The sequence below is a fragment of the Leucoraja erinacea genome, chromosome 14 (assembly GCF_028641065.1).
Source record: "Leucoraja erinacea ecotype New England chromosome 14, Leri_hhj_1, whole genome shotgun sequence".
Lineage (NCBI taxonomy): Eukaryota > Metazoa > Chordata > Chondrichthyes > Rajiformes > Rajidae > Leucoraja > Leucoraja erinaceus.
The window spans coordinates 18,874,463-18,895,990 of NC_073390.1; positions in this window are offsets into that span (position 1 = coordinate 18,874,463).

A 21,528-nucleotide genomic window follows, 5' to 3' on the forward strand; every position below is an offset into this window, starting at 1 on the left:
TCAAAGTGGAGATCGAGAGGTTCTTGATTAGGAAGGGCGTCAAAGGTTACAGAGAGAAGGCAGGAAAATGGGGTTGAGGGGGAAAGGTAGATCAGCTAAGATCAGATGGTGGAGCAGACTCGATGGGCCTCATGGAGTAATTGCACTCCTACGTCTTATGATCTTATGAGCTTGGTAATTAGCATTGATTTCTCCATTGCACCTGTTGCAAGCCAGATCATCTGCTCCCCCCCCCCATCCTCACCCCCCGGATGCTAATTGTTGATAGCAATGCATGCAAAACTGGAGTAGTACAGCTTTACAGCACAGAGGTATAATCATTTCCCATACCTTCTGAGTAATTGCAAATATCTTGAAATGGAACTATCAGGGGAATGCAAGATTAACAATTATAAGAGCTTTTAATGGGACATTTGGCCTAAAATCAACACAGGAAATGGGAACCAATGTGTTGTTGGCAAAATACAGTATTTACTATGGCTGACCGGAGGAAAACAAATCCTATTGCTTTAAGACTCCAGAGAATAATTTGTTTTTTTAAGTTTAACTATTCCGTGCTACACAACCACACAATTTCCCAGGGAGAGTTTATTTTGTGGAAAGCATTCTGTAGATTCCAACAATGTACCCTCAATTTTACATTGTTGATGAATACACTTTTAAACAGTGGCACAGCAGTAGAGTTGCTGCCTTAAAGAGCCAGTGACCCTGGTTCGATCCTGACTACAGGTGCTATCTGAACGGAGTTTGTACGTTCTCCCTATGACCACTTGGATTTTCTTCGGATTGGCCAGGTTCCTCCCACACTTGCAGTTTATTCAGCTCCCGGAAATTGCAATTTATCCTGGTGAATAGGATAGTCATAAGTCACAAGTTCGTAAGTGATAGGAGAAAGATTTGGCCATTTGGCCCATCAAGTCTACTCCACCATTCAATCATGGCTGATCTATCTCACCCTCTTAATCCTGCCTTTTCCCCATAATTTGTACTAATCAAAAATCTATCTATCTCTGCCTTAAAAATATCCACTGACTTGGCCTTCACAGCCTTCTGTGGCAAAGAATTCCACAGATTCACCACCCATTGACTAAAGAAATTTCTCCTCATCTCCTTCCTAAAATAAGTGTTAGTGTACGGGTGATTATTGGTCGGCATGAACTCGATGGCCCGAAGGGCCTGTTTTCACGCTGTATCTAAATTCTAAAGTAAAGTCTAAAGTACCTGGCACACCACAGCCTTTGACCTTTAGAACCTTATTAAATTCTAGGAATCAGAAAGACACAGGGAATTGCAGCTGCTGGAACCTAGTGCAAAACACAAAGTGCTGGTCTAGAAATCAGCTGATAGAACAGACAATAGAAATCAGTGTGAAGAAGAGACTCGACCCGAAACGTCACCCATTCCTTCTCTCCAAAGATACTGCCTGTCCCCTGAGTTACTCCACCGTTTTGTGTCTATCTTTGATTTAAACCAGCATCTGCAGTTCCTTCCTACACATAGAAATCAACAGCTCAGTAAGAAAGTGTTTTTAGCTCTATTTCTCCACCCACTGAGGCAGCCTGACCTACTGAGTATTTCCAGCATAAGCATGCTTGTATGATGGAAGGAAAGGTATGTTCTCGATCATGATTAGAGTCGCGAGTCATATGAAAGCTGTACGGTGCATAAACAGACTCTTCAGCCCAACTTGGCCATGCTGATCAACTTGCCTAACCAAGCTAGTCCTACTTGACAGTGCTTGGCCAATATAAATTCATATGATATAAGAATACAGTTAGCCAATTCGACCCATCGAGTCTACTCCATCATATTGTACTTCCGGTGGTGCTGGTGCCAGCAGCCTCCACCTACAGCCCGGTATCTTTTTGTTTTTTTGTTTATTTAGTTATGTAAAAGTGTGTTTTTTTGTGTTTTTTTGGTGTTTTTATGTGGGGGAAGAGGGCACGGTGCGGGGGATACCGTCCTTCAGCCGCTTCCTGGTGAGGACGCGACTATTATTCGAGTCGCGTCCTCCCCCCCCCCCCCCACAGCAGCCTACCTACCTGGATTGGCGCGGCCTTTCCTGCCGGGATCGACCGGAGCTCCAGCAGCGGCGGGACAGCGCTGAAACATCGCTGGGGCTGGCGATGCCTTACCGGGGGTCGCCGTTTGGAGCCCGGAGGGCTGGACCTGCTGCACCAACATCACGGTGCTGTGGTTTGCAGAGCTCCCAACGCAGGCGGCGCTGACTAATCAACGCGGAGTCCTGTGACTCTACCCAGCTCGACCTGCGGACTCAGGAGCTGCAGACTCCGGCAGCGGGAGGCGGCTGATCAGGAGGTCCGGGCCGCTGAGGAGGAGGCTGCTCACCGTCGGGGTTCGGCGTCGGCGTTCCACCAGCCCGGCGTGAGGGCCTGAACATCGGGCCACCCGGGGCGGCGACTGCGGGTGCTTGGAAGGCCCCGTCCATGGATGAACACGGAGGGGAGGCTGGCTGGACTATGGTGCCTTCCTCACCTGGGTTCCATTTATGTTATGTTGTGTCGTGGACTTCTGTATTTGTGCTTTTTTTTAATTTTAATTCAATTTCAATTTTATTTTTAATATGTTTTATTATTTATTTATTATTTATTTTTATAATTTCTTTGTGATTTTTTTTAATGATACTGCCTGTAAGGAAAATTCATTTCGTTGTCTCAAATTGAGACAATGACAATAAATTGAATACAATACAATACAATACAATACAATTAATCATGGCAGATCTATCTTTCCCTCTCAACCCCATTCTCCTGCCTTCTGCCCATATCCCCTAACACCCATACAACTCAAGACTCAATCTATCTCTGCCTTAAAAATATTCATTGACCTGGCCTCCACAGCCTTCTGTAGCAATGAATTCCAGATTCACCACCCGCTCCACCACTTCCTCTGGCAGATCGTTCCATATACTCATCACCCTCTGTGTGAAGTTGTCCCTCAGGTACCTTTTCAAGCTTTCCCCTTTCATCTGAAACCTACGTCCTTTAGTTTTAAACTCCCTTTCCAGATTAAGAGTTAGTTCTAACGGAGATGGTAACAGTGTTATTACTTCATGCCCTTAGTGTGAAAATATCTTGTGAGATAGTGGAGAGTGTTGCAGTTTTAATCTGCTCTCAGAGCGGATCTGCAAACTGAGAAGCTGCTGGTTATTTAAGATCACTTCTAAGTTGTAAATCCTTTTCAAATCCAAAAAGTAATAAAGTAATAAAAAACTAAGCCAATTCAACTACACTGAGGTTTCAAATTGAATATAACAGTGTAAGGTTTGGTTTTAATTCCTAATCACAACAATGAGCACATCTCTCTTTTCATCACACTTCTAGAAAAGCTTTCGACTGTGCAATATATCCTGCAATCATAGAGCAGCTAATGAAATAATGTGCGCCTGAGGGAAAAGCTGTATCAATTGACAAACCAGTCAGGCAAAGTTGCTTTGTTATCACCAAAGTAGTAGGTTCAAGTGCATCTTTTTGAAAACCATGTATCATTTTCCTTCCACTTCACAATTATGCGCCACTTTGTGTTGGTCTATCACATAAAATCCCAATAAAATACATTTACGTTTGTGGTTGTAACGTGACAAAATGTGGAAAAGTTCAAGGGGTATGAATACTTTTGCAAGCCACTGTATTTCTGAGTTAGTCCTAACCTTCAGCCTTTTTTTTTTTTTTTTTTTCAAAATAGACTTTATTCATTGATAAATATATACAATTCCTGAACCATTCAAACAAACAAATTCATCCGACATTTTCGGAGACTATACAAGTTTTTTCAGTACAATTTTTACATTTTTCAAATTTCACCAAACAGTCCCCCACCCGTGCCACTCTGTGGCCCCTGTCCAAGTAATAAATATATACAGTGTTTACAGTGCGAAAATTCCATTTGACATTTTCACTTCCACAAATAATGTCCCCCACCCGTGCCACTCATGTGGCCCCCTGGCGTGGGATACCTTCCCTTAATTTAATTTGAGGGGCGTCTCCACCATCCCGTGCCCCCTATGTCCAGCAGCGGAAGGACCCTAGACTGTGGCCCTCCCCCACCGAGCCTTGGCGTTGGCTGCACCAAGCTTCAGCGAGTCCCTTAGCACGTACTCCTGCAGTCTGCAGTGGGCCAGTCGGCAACATTCCCTGACGGGCATCTCGCTCTGCTGGGTGGTGAGCAACGCTCGGGCAGACCAAAGGGCGTCTTTGACCGAGTTGATGACCCTCCAGCAGCACTCGATGTCAGTCTCTGAATGTGTCCCTGGGAACAGTCCGTAAATCACAGAGTCCTCTGTGACGGAGCTGTTCGGGATAAATCGTTCCAGGGACCCTTGCATACCTCTCCAGACTCTTTTTGCAAACCCATAATTGTAAATTGTCCCAAGTGTGTGTAGGATAATGTTAGTGTATAGGGATCGCCGGTGGCGTAGGCTCGGTGGGCCGAAGGGTTTGTTTCCGCGCTGTATCTCTAAACTAAACCATATCTGCTACGAGGCCTAAACACGCGGTAGCATTTAGTGGTCTTGCTGTCACTTTTTGCCTTGTCACTTAGGATCCGGAACGCTTTGAAGAAACTTATTGGCAATCCTCTCTCTTATTGAAGATAGTTATCTCCTAGCATTTCGTGAGTGAATATTATTTGGCACTTATCAGATCGTGTCTGAATGTTGTTAAGGTCTTGCTTCATGCAGGAATGACTACTTCATTGCCTGAGCAATGGCAAGTGGGAATTGAATATTTCTTGTTCTAAAAATGATTCTTCAAAATATCTATGGGCTCATCTCCCCAAAATATAAACCAAAAAAATTCCAAAAGCTTAGAATCTTAAATCATAGTTTGGGCATCCTTGAAATGTTATGAACATAGTTGGCCTCCAGTTCTCAGACCACCAAACATACAGCCATATGTTCAATTGATTTTCTTTTTTCTTTAGGCCCCCTTCGGCCATGGCTGACCATGGGTGTCTCCAGGGTTGGAGGACGCCAGTGCCTTTGTTTAACATGGGTAGACTGGTGCACAGACAGCCACCACACGGTCCTTGACAGATCTGGGTCAGTGTCCAGTGGCATGGAGTCCAAGACGACCAGAGATCCTACCAGGAGCATAGCTCCAGACGGCATCGCTCTCAAGATCTCAGGACTACACAAGCTTCTCCACCACGACAAATTGACAATCCACGGAGAATGATTCGATTGATATTGATGCAGTTAGTAGTTATTGAGCCTTGGATTGCAATCATATTCAATTCAATAGTTCACCGATTCAATTGTACTTTATTGTCACGTGTACCTAGGTACAAAGAAATGTTTTGTTTTTCATACAACCCGGTAAAATCATACAGCTAACCTCACCTAGTCAATACACAAGTGCTTCCACACTTCTGGCACTAACAAAGTTACATAAGTTCACCGAACAGTCGGTACATAAAATCATGTGGCAATGTTACAAATATTTAGATTTAAAAAATCAAGTCTGCAATTTATCCCATCAGATAAAGCATAAAAAGAAGTCTAATTTGACACCTAATTCACTTTTGTATCTTCAGTATTTAAAAAGTTATGGCCATTTTCGTACTCGGAAATTAGCATCTTGTTCCCTATTGCTTTTCCATTGAGTTAACACAAAAGCTGTGATCAAGACGTGTGAACTATTAAATTCATACATAAACACTGCCAATATTAAAGATGTTTGGAGAATTGAAAATCCCTCAGGGCGAGAGTATTCATTTTATTTTCCAGTGCACAAAACTTACTCAAGAATTGATTATTTCTTAGTCAAACTTATTCCCTATTCATAAAACTCAAAATATCACAACATTATTATTTCAGATCATTCTCCTTTAACTTTTATGGTAAAAATACAAGGAATGTCGGAGAAGCAGACACATTAGAAATTCAATCCACAAATTTTAAATGACAGGGCATGTTATGACTACCTCAACACGCAAATTAAAATATTTGTTCAGATGAACGACCTTCCAGAAATATCTGCCTCCCTTTTATGGGAAGCTTTTAAAGCATTTGGCAGAGGGTGCATTATTTCATTTCAAACTTCTCAAAACAAGAAGAATCGCACTAAACAACATGAATTAGAAAGATTGATAAGCCAGTTAGATTTAGAAAATGCCATCGCTCCTTCTATGATTAAAAATAACAAAATTGCAGCTCTCAAATGTAAGTTAAATCATATACTCTCAGCTCAAATTTTAAGGCTATTCCAGCATACTAAACAAACACACTTTGAATTTGGTGATAAACCACAGAAATTATTAGCACGTCAACTCCGTAAATTACAGGATGAACGAACAATCTACAAAATCAGATCAGATAAGGAAGATTTGCTCACACTACCTAAGGACATTGAAAGGGCTTTCTCACGGTGCGACCTGAAGCAAGACTTAACAAGAGTTTAACATCGTGGAACCTTCTGCGATAGCAGTACGGCATTCGTGGACCACCGAGGACCTCCGTGGCGCTAACGGCAGGCAGTCGTGTAACTTTGTAAGGTCGGGAGAAAATTCAAACATTTTTGAATTTCTCCAAGAGTGACTTGAGCAGCGTTGCAACATTGTATGAAAGCAGATGCCAGTGCGATATCCGTGCGATATCCGTAATGACTCTTGCGGGTACCGTGGGAACTCCTGCGAACAGTAAACCCGGAAGCTTGACAGAAGGGACATAAGGTGAGTAAAAAAGGTGGTCTCAATATCGCCAATGGACCATGTGTCCATCGAGGACGTCCCACCTAATTGTCATTGTTTGAGAATCTTTTTCACAGTAAAAGACTTGCAGAGATGTCTCTCAGAAAAGCGCAAAGAAAGGGGTCAAAGAAAGTCAGAAAGTTTTTAGCCATGCAGGTAAATGAGGAGGAGACTCAGCAAGAGAGACAGGTGGAGAGGCAAGAGGAGATGCCAGAGATACCACTGCCTGTGGGCTCCTTGGAGCAGGGAGAGGGTGATCAAGGTGGATTTGAGATTGCCTCCCCAGTAGTTGTTGCTTCCCCAATATCCTCAGCAGACAATAACATAAAGGTAAGATGGCAGAAGGTAAGGCCATATAATTTCAACAGGGAACAAGAGGGGGAACTGGTGGAGTGGTACCAATGCAATGAGATTCTCTATGACAAATCCAGAGAGGATTATAGAAATAGGGAGAGAAAACGCAACCTGCTGGAGACGAAGGCTGCGGAGTATCCCCGGTGCTCATGTGAGTAACTATAACAATATATTAGTTTATGTACAGGAGAACAATTTAATGTTATCCATGATTTAAAAACATACAATGCTACAGATGTAAAAGTGCTGTTTTTGCAGTTACCTTTAATTTATCTTATAAGTCTGTCTGTTCCCTGCAGCTGCAATGTAAAAGTAGTGGCAGACAGACAGACAATGAAAATAACAACCAGCCTGTACTCGAACCAACTTTGTGTAGGCATGTCTGTAAATGAGCCAATTCTACGAACGGAGGATATTTATATAGTGTGTGAAAAAAAGTGACATCATTTGTGCCACGTGATTAACTACACTACAGTCCACGATGGTCATTCACGATTAACGGGGAAGATCAGGAGACGGACAAGTCACTCGCACAAATGACAGAATTGCCGAGTACCGTGGGAACTCTTTATCTACCCCCCCCGTTATATCGTGCGGAACTCGTGCTGGACCATGACCACTTCACTCTGGTGACATCTTGCATCAGGTCGCACCGTGAGAACCGGCCATAATGATGGATTCCTGCAATATTACCAGACACTATACTCAGCAAAAACAACACACAGCTCAGTGAACATGCAACATGTTTTGCAGAAATGCAACCTTTCAGGTTTAAATGAGGGAGATAGAGACTTACTGGGCGCAGAAATAACATTAACAGATATTGAAGAAACTATCAGATCTCTGAAAAATGGGAAGACTCCTGGCCCCGATGGTTTGAACAATGAATTTTGTAAACATTTTAGTGACCTGGTCTCCCCATGCTTTCAGACTTTATATATGTTACGCTTTTAAGCAACAGATATTGCCACAAACTTTGACTGAATCAACAGTAACGCTAATTCCAAAAAAAGATAAGGATCTTGAAGACCCAGGCTCGTATAGACTGGATAGACTCGGCTTGTACTCGCTAGAATTTAGAAGATTGAGGGGGGATCTTATAGAAACTTACAAAATTCTTAAGGGGTTGGACAGACTAGATGCAGGAAGATTGTTCCCGATGTTGGGCAAGTCCAGAACAAGGGGTCACAGTTTAAGGATAAAGGGGAAATCTTTTAAGACTGAGATGAGAAAAACATTTTTTACACTGAGAGTGGTGAATCTCTGGAATCCTCTGCCACAGAATGTAGTTGAGGCCAGTTCATTGGCTATATTTAAGAGGGAGTTAGATGTGGCCCTTGTGGCTAAAGGGATCAGGGGGTATGGAGAGAAAGCAGGTACAGGATACTGAGTTGGATGATCAGCCATGATCATATTGAATGGCGGTGCAGGCTCGAAGAGCCGAATGGCCTACTCCTGCACCTATTTTCTATGTTTCTATGTTTCTATGTATAGAGCCATAGCCCTTTTAAACACTGATCCGAAGATATTAGCCAAAATATTAGCTCACTGATTAAGTTTGGTGGTCCACAAGATAATACATCCCGATCAATCAGGTTTTATCCCAAAACGATATTCTTTCTATAGTCTTAGACGTTTGTTTAATATAATATATTCAAATAGAATATTAAATGAAGATTTATCAATCAATTCGTTAGACGCTGAATAAGCATTTGATCAAGTGGAATGGCCCTGACTCTTTTCTGTGATGTAAAAATTTCATCTCGGTGAAAACTCTGCCCATGGGTGAAACTCCTATATACAAACCCAACAACTAGAATATTGACAAATCAAATGTTGTCACCTAAATTTAATTTATCCAGAGGGTGTAGACAAGGATGTCCACTTTCCCCGCTTCTATTTGCCCTTGTTATAGAACCATTCGTAGAGTATTAGATCCCACTCAGAAATACATGGATATAATGCTAAACATACAGTTAATAAAATGTCTTTATATGCAGACAATGTATTATTATACATCACAAAACCAGAAATTAGCATTCCGAGTTTATTAAATCTCATAACTTAATTTGGTTCATTCTAGGGATATATAATTAATTGGAATAAAAGTGAAATTATGCCAATAATGGAACAAAACCCATTTATACTTCAACAATATCCTTTTAAAATTGCCTATGAAAAGTTTAAATACCATGGAATCTATGTGACCAAGAAATATACTTCTTTATTCAAATCAAATTTTCCTCCTTTACTTACTAAATTACACAGAAATACCCAATATTGGAAAACACTTCCCATCTCTTTAGTTGGTAGAGTTAATGCTATAAAGATGATTTTTCTCCCACAATTATTATACTTATTCCAATCAATTCCGATATATCTCCCAAAAAAATTCTTAAAAAAAAATTGATTCAAGTGTTACAAATTTTATCTGGGACTATAAGGACCACAGAATAAATAAAAAACATTTATGCAACTCCAAAGTTAATGAAGGATTAGCTTTACCAAACTTTCTATTATATTACTGTGCAGTTAATATTAAAAAATATTACCTTCTGGCTGGATGACATTGATCAACAACCAGACTGGCTAAAGATGGAGAAGGAGGACTGCTTACCTTTTGAAATAGGCTCGATTCTTCTAGCTCCGATTAATTTGAATAAAAAAACATACGGAGGAAATCCGATTATACATAGTGCTATACGTATGAGGAAACAATTAAAACCCACTCTAAAATTGGGTAATTTATCGCTTTTTTTCCCAATTGCAAATAAAGCTTCTATTAAACCGTCTATTTTAGATAGAGGATTTGTTCAATGGAAAACCCATAGAATTAAAACGGTGAGAGAGCTTTACCAAAATGGTATTTTTCTCTCATTTCAGGAACTACAGCAGAAATACGAGTTACACGCTAATGATTTTTTTTTAGATATCCGCAACTCAGAGACTGTGTAAAAATAAAAATTCAAAATTTTTGGGTGAACATTTTTTAAATTATTTCTGGTTATCAATATCCAACTGGACCCAGAGCCAAAATTAATAATATTATGATTATCAGAACATACCACAAACTTTATGATGTCAGAGACAATTTCTTGATTACAGTCTAATAACTGCGAAAAAATTAATACTAACATTTTGGAAAAAACTAGCAGCCCCCACAATTAAAATGTGGATTACAGAAATGACTGAGACATTGCATTTGGAAGAAATAAGATTTGTCTTAATTGACAAACCAGAACTTTTTGTTGGAATATGGTCTCCATTTATTGAATTTTTGAAAAAGTTAATTGGTTTAACACAAATTCGGGGTTGAAACCTGAGTTTGGGACTGGATGAATAGTTACACTCAACATTTCCCAGATCTATCTCCATAATCTTGTTATTGGTAGTTTCCTTCTGCGCCTCCTTTTTTTCTTCTTTTTTTTCTTCTCTCTATTACTTTCTCTCATCTTTTTCTCTCTTTATCTTTATTCTTTAAAAAAAACTGAAGCTGTGTAAGAAATCTGTAATTAAATTGTCGCTTACTATTATTTGTATACATGCTTCTAATAAAAATATTTATTTAAAAAAAATCTGTGATCGAGGACAGTCAAAAGCCCATAACTTACTTAAAAATTAAGAGAACTGAATTAAATTGTCAGTTATTATAGATTGACGCATTCTGAAACAAATATAAAACATCTTACTTGGATAACCTGAAATTAAAGCCTATAACTAGTTAGTTACCTAATTATAAAATTGACCGTTGTGACGAAAATAGTAATAAACACCCAGACTGCCTTGAAAATTCAAAAATGTGATATTCTCAAGATCAGAACTTTAATATTATTGTATTATATGCTGTAAGTCCGTAACAGATATGTAAATAAATTACAATTTCTAGCAATAGGCCAAGTCTTTATGGAGAAGATCAGTTGCTACCAGGTACATTGGCATATCATAATCAATAGTATCATCATACTCCTCAGATTGTAACCAATAAGGAACTCTATACACCTTGTTTTTCCTCAACTTTTCAATTTTGGCATTGTAAACTACAAGTTTTTGCTCTTCAAACCACGCATGACATGCCTTTCTGCCCACTACTTTCCATTAAGAATGTCCTGTAGATTCAATTTCTTAAGAAAAGGATAATTGGTTTAAATAGCCTAAGTATCCAAATAACAAACTAATCCCATTCACACAAGAATTCACTTGAAGGTAGGTATTGTAACATCGCTAAATCATGAGGAGTAGTTTGAGTAGACGCACATTCTTGACCAGAGTAGGGATATCAAGAACTAGAGGATATAGGTTTAACCTCTGAGGGGGGAAAGAATTAATAGGATTCTTGAGGGATAACTTTTTCACTCAAAGGGTAGGAGGTATATGGAACAAGTTGCCAGAGGAGGTAGTTGAGGCAGGTACTATCGAAACATTTAAGAAACATTTAGACAGGTACATGGATAGGACAGGTTTAAGACAGAACAAGTTGCCCCTCAGGTCCCTTTAAAATATTTTCCCTTTTACCTTAAACCCAAGTCCTCTGGTTATGATTCTCCTACTCTGGGTAAAAGGCACTGTGTATCTACCCTATCCATTCCCCTCATGATCTAATACACCTCTATAAATTTACCCCTCATTCTCTTGCGCTCCAAGGAATAGTCCTAGCCTGCCTAACCTTTTCCTATAGCTCAGGCCCTCAAGTCCTGACAACATTCTTGTAATTCTTCTCCGCATCTTTTCCAGCTTAACAACATCTTTCATTTAGCATGGTGACCAAAACTGAACACAATACTCTAAATGTGGCTTCACTAATGTCTTGTCCAACTGTAACATGACATCCCAACTTCTGTACTCAATACCCTGACTGTTGTTGGCCAATGTGCCGAAAGCCTTCTTGAGCACCCTATCTCCCTGGGATGCCACAAATGAAAATAGAGGAATGGCAGGCAAATAGATATTTTAAGGGAGATTTCATAACGCAGCACCCTCAACGTGTCCTCTGAAGTGTCAACCTAGAGTGCATGGAGATTAATTTACAGTCATCTGGCGTATGCCTACGGATCAATATTACAAAATAAAAGTCCTTTGGATACTGAAAATGTGGAAAAAGAGCAGAATGCAGCAGAAATACTCAGTATGTCAAGCAGCAACTATGGAGAGAAGGACAAAGTAAATGTTGCAGAAAATCTTCCTTTTATAGTGGGACGTAGTTCTATGGATAAGCTCTTCCAGTTGAAAGGAGACTTTGAGGTAATAAGGGCAGCACAGTGGAGTAGTGGTAGAGCTGCTGTCTTACAGCGGCATAGACCAGCGTTCGACACTGACCTCCGGTGCTGTCTCTACAGAGTTTGTACGTTCTCTCTGTGACTACATGGGTTTTCTCCGGGTGCTCCAGTTTCCTGCCACACTCCAAAGACGCAAGGTTTATAGGTTAATTGGCTTCTGCAAATTGTAAATTGTCCCTAGTGTGTGTATGATGGTGCTAGTGTACTGGGTGATCGCTGGCCGGCACAGACTCGGTGGGCCGATGGGCCTGTTTCCATGCTGAATCTCGAAAGTTTAAAGTCTCCAAAAAGGAGGGATTACTCCAGAATTAATAATTATAATGTTACATATAAAATATTAACTGTCACTTAAAACAATATTATGTAACTATATTCCTCTGAAGAATTAACTCTCCAAAGCTCTCAAACGCCCAAGGTAGATTCTCCACAGACAACAAAATAGAAACTTTGTTGAAATTAGATTATTGGTCTTAGTATAGTTAGTCATGTTGGTCAATTTAATTAGATAAGCAACTACAAAGGTGACCGTCACCTAGGTTTCATGACTTTAATGAGGAAATTGCAAATATTAAGTTCAATAAACATGTAAAAGTTTTTTATTGCATTCTGGTCATTCAACTTGTGAGGATCAAGGGGGAGAGAGGCACCAACGACATCTACGTTTTAAATCTTTATGTCAGATTAACAGCATGCTGTGCATCTGTTCATTCTCAGGGACTGAAATTGCATAATGGAAACGCAGTGACCACCCATCACAACCCACACCCTTCAGATACGACAGTGACATTTAAGAAACTTCGTATAAGCACATGGATATGGGGGGAATGGAGGGAGATGCATTATATGCAAGCAGATAAGGTTTGGAACTTGTTCAAGAAGGAACTGCAGATGCTGGAAGATCGAAGGTACACAAAAATGCTGGAGAAACTCAGCGGGTGCAGCAGCATCTATGGAGCGAAGGAAATAGGCGACGTTTCGGGCCGAAACCCTTCTTCAGACTGATGCGTGTTGGATACCTTCCCAGATGGATCACAATCCTACACCCTGATTGAAAAGATCAGTCTGAAGAAGGGTTTCGGCCCAAAACGTCGCCTATTTCCTTCGCTCCATAGATGCTGCTGCACCCGCTGAGTTTCTCCAGCATTTTTGTGTACCTAAGGTTTGGAACTTCTTTCCTTGCTTCCAGATTTTTCCCCCCCTCCCCCTTGCCCCGGCAGTTCAGTCCTGGTCTCAAAGGTGGAGGCACAGTGATCTCAGACTTCTCCTTGCAGTTCACCCTTACCTTGAAAGAGGGCACTGGCAGTCCCTGCCTTATCCTGGCAGCTCAGCCTTGGGCTACCGGTCTCTGGATGATCCTGACAGCACAGTCTTTGCCTCTGTGTGTGGCACAGTCCCTCGTAAGTATCCAGGGATTCTTCTCAGCAGCCGAGTCTTGATCACACAGTGGCACTGGTGGTCTCAGATTTGTCCCAGTGGCTCAGTCTTTATTAAATCTGCAAAAGGTGAACACAACTAACCCCGTCCCCCCCATCCCCCCCATCTCCCCCATCGCCCCATACGCCCATCCCCCCATCTGAGAGGTATGAGAGGGGACATGTTTGATGTTTGCTAGATGTATAGAGGATGTTTCTTCTTGTGAGCGAATCCAGAGAGAATCAGACAGATTTAGTTTATTATGTTTAGTTTGGAGATACAGGACTGAAACAGGCCCTTCGGCCCATCAAGTCCGCACCGACCAGCGATCCCCGCACTCTAACACTATCCTTCACACTGGGGACAATTTACAATTTTACCGAAGTCAATTAACCTACAAACTTAAATGTCTTTGGAGTGTGGGAGGAAATCGGACCGACCAGAGAAAACACATGCAAGTTACGAGGGAAATGTACAAATTCCATACATAGTAAAAACGCCCATAGTCAGGATCGAACCCAGGTCTCTGGCGCTGTGAGGCAGTAGCCCTAGCACTGTGCCACCGTTCCACCCATCAGAGAGGAGGTGATTTTTTTAACTTTCGAGGATGATGTCATTCAAATTCTTCCTCAAAGGAGAAAGTTTAAATAAATTTAAAACAGGAGTGTTTAATGTGTGGAGTTGGACTGCCGAAGGGGAGATACAACCAAAGCAGACACGATGAACAGAAGGCTAGAACAAAGGGTAGAAGGGCTGAATGGCCTCCTGGTGCTAATGATGCCGGGGTCAGAAATGAAATTGTATTCTTTCAACTTTCACCTTTCACCTTTGTCCACACTTAGCTGAGAAAACACCTATATAACTTCACAGAAAGGCGAAGGATAACTTTGATTTCATTCACCTCTTTGTCCAACAGCTCTCCTTCAACTTCACCCTGAGACCACCGCCAAGGATAAAAGACATTATTCATTGGATGGAGTCTTCTGATGACTGCTGTTGCAAAATAAATGGGAAATATTTAGATTAGATAAATCATATGATAGGTGGAAAGTTTCAATGACCCTGGTCTCCTTGGAGATCGAGTAGTTATGTGCCAAGAACCAAAGCAATGCAGAAATAAATAAAATTATCCAGACAGCATAAACATGAAATGCAGTAAAATACAACATGACTTATATCGTGTCATTAAATTTCATGTGGCTCTCTCTTAGGCCCGAAAGAGGGGCAAGCAGCCGACTCTTGCCTGACCATCAACCGCCTGCTGCCTGGACCCGCGTATGGCCCAGGAGTAGACCGACAGGTAGGTCCCACCCTCCCACTTGGCTCTCCCCACACCCTGCCTTGTGTCCAAACACAAGAATCGTAGGACTAAAATGTAACCAGAACTTTAGGAACAACCCCTTCAGATATTGATACAGGGGCAGTAGCCTCTCACACTCCATATAAACGTGGAACACGGTCTCTTCCTCGCCACAGAAAATACACTCTCTCTCTCTTTTTTTTTTTTTTTTTCAAAGACTTTATTCAACACATCAAATAATACAACAGATCAAGTCATACACAAAACGGACTTACATTATATCGTGTCATTATAGTACAACATTACAATCATTATTCACAATACTCTCAACCCCACGCGGTGACCAGCGCCCACGGAATACCTCCAAAGTCCCCGTGAACACCGCATGTTCCCTCTCCAGGGACACACGTGCACGGACGTAGGCCCGAAAGAGGGGCAAGCAGCCGACTCTTGCCTGACCATCCATCGCCTGCTGCCTGGACCCGCGTATGGCCATCTTGGCCAGGCCCAGGAGTAGACCGACAGGTAGGTCCCACCCTCCCACTTGGCTCTCCCCACACCCTGCCTTGTGTCCAAACACAAGAATCGTAGGACTAAAATGTAACCAGAACTTTAGGAACAACCCCTTCAGATATTGATACAGGGGCAGTAGCCTCTCACACTCCATATAAATGTGGAACACGGTCTCTTCCTCGCCACAAAAAATACAGGCAGCGGACGAGTCCGTGAACCTCTCAAAAGTTTGTTACTCTGTGCAGCACTCTCCACCCCAGGTCCCTCTATAGGGGGACAACTCCTCTCTTAGAGGGACCCCTCTGGGGACTCTCCCTCCTTCAGGTGGTAACACCGTCCGCCATGGTGTGTCGGGACGGGAGACGAAGGCAAGGAGGTGCAGAATGTGCAGGAACATTCTATACAGTGAGCGTCTCTTCGCGTCACGAAACGGCATGCTGATCATCTCCGAAAGGCGGCTCAGGTTGTGTGGAACCGGTGCCCGAGATATCTCCGGAACCGAGGCCCAAAGAGCAGATCTGACGGAGCGGTCTACCCTCTCTCTCTCTCTCTCTCTCTCTCTCTCTCTCTCTCTCTCCCTCTCTCTCTCTCTCTCCTCTCTCTCCCTCTATCTCCCTCTCTCTCTCCTCTCTCTCACTCCCTCTCTCTCCCTCACTCCTAGTCTCACTGGCTGTCTCTCTCCGATTCACTCTTTTTCTCTCTCTGTATCTATCTCTCCCTGTTTCTACCTCCCTCTCTCTACCCCTCTCTTTTTGTCACAGTCTACCCTCCTCTCTCTCTCTTTATCTCTCTCTCTTCTGTCTGTCCCACTCCCCCTCTATCTCTCCCTCCCTCTGTCCCTATTTATCTCTCTTTTTCTATGAATTGTTCTCTTCCCCCTCTCTCTCTCTCTCTCTCTTTCTCTCCCCTCTCTCTCTCCCCCTTTCTCTTTCTTACTCTTTCGCTTTTGCTCTCTGTCTTTCTCCCCTCTCCTTCTCTCCCTCTCTATCTCTCTCCCACAGTCCCTTCCCCTCTCCTTCTCTCCCTCTCTATCTCTCTCCCACAGTCCCTTCCTCTCTCCCTCTCTATCTCTCTCCCACAGTCCCTTCCTCTCTCCCTCTCTTCCTCGCTCTCTCTCCCTCTCTCTAATCCAAGCTCTGGCATGTTGAGACAATGTATTCAAGAGATTATTAAGAATCAAAGAACCAGTGAGAATACTTTGAAATAATGCAAAATTCAATTCAAATTTCATAAATTCATGGGTTCATAATTTCTAGGAGCAGAATAAGGCCACTCAGCCCATCAAGTCAACTCCGCCACTCAGTTGTGGCTGATCTATCTTTCCCTCTCAACCCCATTCTCCTTCCTTCTCCCCGTAACTTTTGACACCCTTACTAATCAAGTATTTGCCAATCTCCGCCTTTGAAATATCCGTTGTACGTTCTCCCCGTGACCTGCATGGGTTTTCTCTGCGATCTTCGTTTCTTGCAACACTCCAAAAAGGTACAGGTTTGTAGGTTAATTGTAGTGGAATTGATTGTAGACTTTAGGAGTTCCTCCTCCCCTCAACCCACTCACCATCAACAACAACACAGTCACATCTGTGGAGTCTTTTAAGTTCCTGTGAACCATCATCTCCAAGGACCTTAAGTGGGGGGCCACCATCGACTCCACAGTCAAAAAGGCACAACAGAGGATGTACTCCCTGTGGCAGCTGAGAAAGCACAATCTACCACAGGCAACGATAGTCCAATTCTAAATGGCCATCGTAGAATCTGTCCTCACCTTCTCCATCATGCTCTGGTTTGGCTCAGCCACCAAGCACGACACCCGGAGGCTGCAGCGAATCGCCCGATCAGCTGAGAAGGTTATTGGCTGCAACCTTTCCTCCATTTACGAACTGTACACTGCAAGGGCCAGGAAGCGAGTGGGTAAGATCATCTCTGACCCCTCTCACCCTGGCCACAAACTCTTTGAATCACTTCCCTCTGGAAGGCGACTCCGGACTTTCAAAGCTGCCACAGCCAGACATAAAAACAGCTTTTTTCCACGAGTAGTAGCTCTACTCAATAACCAAAATCTGTAGCCTCCTTTTGCTTTGGAATTTCATTTAACTCACATCAATCAATAATGCTTTTTATTATTAATAAACATTAATAATAAAACATTCAGCGGGTCATGCAGCATCTCTGGAGAAAAAGGATGGGTGACATTTCGGATCCGTACCCTTCTGAAGAATGTTTTTTTCTCTAGAGATGTTGCCTGACCCGCTGAGTTACTCCAACACTTTGTGTTTATCTCTCGTCGCCCATCCATGTTCACCAGAGAGTCTGCCTTGTCCTGCTGAGTTATTCCAGCACTCTGTGTGTTTTTAAGATATGTTAACCCCTGTTCTCAGTCCTCTTGTGATAAAGACTCTTTTTGCCTTTCTAATCCTTACTTCCTATTTGATCTCCATTTCCTCACACGCTCAAACACACACACACACACACACACATTAACCGCAGTAAAGAGCACTTTGAGTAAGAGAACACTTAATAGTTGCTACCTCTTGCCAGATTTGGTCAATGCCCTGGGCTAATTGCTTCTGAGAACTTACACAGCAGAAAGCAACAGAAAAAAAAGACTTGTTTTAGGGCAGAGAATGAGCAGAGAAAGATATGAGTCTACTTTGGGCTTAGTTTACAGTAATCCCTCTCTAGAAAAAAAAAATGAAATAATAAAATGAGTGTTTTCAGGAACAGACATCCGGCATATAATAATGGTGCTGTTAAATTTTAAACTGTTATCTCTACCACTTATTTGCAACCATGACAAACCACTTAGTTGTAGATCAGAATACACATAACAAATATGGTAATTATCCAGGTCCTGTAATCTACATTCAACTGTTTAGCCAAACCAGCTGTAAAGCAGGATTAAATTGTTTGCTGAATTCTCTGTGCACTATATATTGAAGGTTATAACAGTCCAAACGCTAGAGTATGCCATAATAAATGTAATCAAAGTGTTGACCCTGCCGACTCATCAGTAAAATCATATTTGCAATATTCTTGTCACCAGCCTTATCATAAGGTCAAAAGGTCATAAGTGTTAGGAGTACAATTAAGCCATTTGGCCCATCAAGTCTACTCCGCCATTCAATCATGGCTGATCTATCTCTCCCTCCTAACCCCATTCTCCTGCCTTCTCTCCATAACCTGTGACACCTGTACTAAACAAACCTGTACTTCTCACAGCAGGAAATTGGCAGGAACTGAGTATGTGTCAGGATAACATGTATAGGGTTGAGTACGCGCACTCTGTCTTTCAACAGATAATCTGCAGGTTGCAGACGATGGAATGCCGAGCAAAACACATACTACTGGAGGAGCTCAAGCAAAACACAAAGTGCTGGAGGAACTCAGCAGGTTAGGCAGCTTCTGTGGAAGGAAATGGACAGACGACCATTCTGCTTGGGGGGGAAAAAAAGAACACAAAGTTCTGGAGTAACTCAGCGGGTCAGGCAGCATTCCTGGAGAACATGGATAGGTGACATTTCGGGTCGGGATCCTTCTTCGGGCTGAATGACGATCATTCTGAAAATACAGAAAGTAACAAGTTAATACTTTTAAAGTATTTTAAATAGAACTGAATTACTTGTGCGAAGGGGAGTACAGTGGTACAGTTGGTGGAGCCGTTACCTCACAGCCCTAGAAGCCCAGGTTTGATCCTAACCTCAGCTGCTCTCTAAATAGAGTTTGTATGTTCTCCCTGTGACTGCCTAGGTTTTCATGTACCTACTTCTGTTTTAAACAGTCTTAAATCAGCCATAGAAAAAAATAAACAGAGAGTGAAAAGTAAAACGAAACAAAACAAAAATGTTAACCTTTTTGAAGAATTCCTTCAAAACTTTATGTAATCCTCCAGGATATCGCCTATCCATTCACTCCATAGCCCCTCCATAGCTCAAAGACATGTGGGTTTGTTGCCCTCTGTAAATTGCCCCTAGTGTGTAGGGAGTGGATGAGACATAGAATTAATAGTCAGCGTGGACTCGGTGGGCTGATGTGGTATCTCCAAACTAAACTAAACTGAGAGTTAATTAATAGAATAAGGCAATAAAGTGCTAATTAAAACTAATTAATTATATTCTTCGCAAGCTTTGTGACTTCTTCAGGCATCCTTAAACTTACCTTTACCCTTTGACCTTTTACCTTCTCTGTGTCTTCGCATTGGTCCCTGTTGATAACTACGTGTGAGTCTACTCACAGGCCGCAGAATCCTGGAGGACTTGATGTTTATAGAATTCAGTGAAAGGAAACAGTAAAGGGCCTATCTCACTTGGGCGTCATTTGCGCATCATTTACGTGACATCACTTATGCATCACAATGCACAACGCGCGCATGGTGTGCAGTACGTGCGCATGGTGCGTGGTGACGTACGCAGTGAAGCGCCGCGCCCCAGGATTTTGAGATGTACAAAATCTTTGCACGCCATCTGCGTGACATGCAAATGACACCCAAGTGGGACAGGCCCTTAAGGATTAAAATTGTTCTGGCGAGGTCCAGAGATAACAAAGGCAAGGAGAGGTTGTCCTCAGTGGAGCGGCTGAGGTCGAGAGCAGTTTAGCACACTGCACTGAGATTTGGGTCCAGCAGTCACTAATACTTTAGCCAAATACAATTCAAACTAAAGGAGAACAGCTCCTGGGAAGGAAACAAGATTACTACAAAGAGTCTGAAGAAGGTACTATCGCAATGTTTAAGAAACATAGATGCTGCATGACCCTGCTCAGTTACTCCACCCCATTTGTGTTTTAAACTGTCTTAAATCAGGCAGAGAGAAAAATAAACAGAGAGTGAAAAGTAAAAAGAAAAAAAGTAATCTCTTTGAAAACTTGCAAAATAATTTGCTGTCTCCAGGGATAAGGCACACGTTTTAAATGATTTAACCCAAACTCATGGTTTAACCCTGAACCTAAATGGTTTCTGGCCTAGAGAAGTTGATTTGTGTAACTTTAAGAATTATTGCAACATTAAATGGATATTTAAGCTGTTAATTATTGAACATAGAACAGTACAGCACATAAACAGCCCTTTGACCCACTATGTCCATGCCAAAGATGATTCCAAGTTAAACTAATCTCCTTTGCCGGCACGCAATCCATATCCCTTCATTCTCCACATATCCAAAATCTTCTTAAATGACATTATTGTATTTATCTCCACTGCCCATCAAGAGAGAGTCAATTTAATTGTCATTTGGACCCCTGGAGGTCCAAACGAAATGCCGTTTCTGCAGCCATACAGTACACACAAATAGACCCCAGACACAACATAATTACATTTAACATAAACATCCATCACATAGCTGTGATGGAAGGCAAAATAAACTTATCTCTCCACTGCACTCTCCCCCCCCCCCGATGTCAGAGTCAAAGTCATAGCCCCCGGCTGGCGATGGCGATTGTCCCGCGGCCATTAAAGCCACGCCGGGTGGTGCGAGGTCGCACACCGGGTCTTGGTGTTAGAGCCCCCGGTGTGCGCTCGTAAAGTCCCGCAGCCGTTCCAGCCGCGCGGGGCAATGGTGCTAGGCCCCGCTCCAGGAGCTCTTCGACCCCGCAACTCGGGCGGGAGAAGTCGCCGTTGCAGAGCCCCGAAAAGCGGTCTCTCTCCAGGGAGCCGCGGGCTCCCGGCGCCGTCGTCCACAGACCCGCAGCAGCAGCCTCCGACTCTCCGGTAGCAGCAGCAGCAGCAGCAGCAACAGCATCAGCAGCAGCAGCGCTCCTCCACCGCTCCGGACCCGGCCAGCTCCGCGACGGCAACGGTGAGTCGGCACCTGAGTCCCCGGCTTCTTCCTGTTGGAGGCCGCTCCTCGTTACGGCCTCAACGACACCTGAGACCCGACGAGAAAAGGTCGGGTCTCCAGTGCAGGGAGAGATTCAAAAAGTTTCCCCCCCCTCCCCCCCACCCCCGCCCCCCACACACACACACCCCAACATCCAA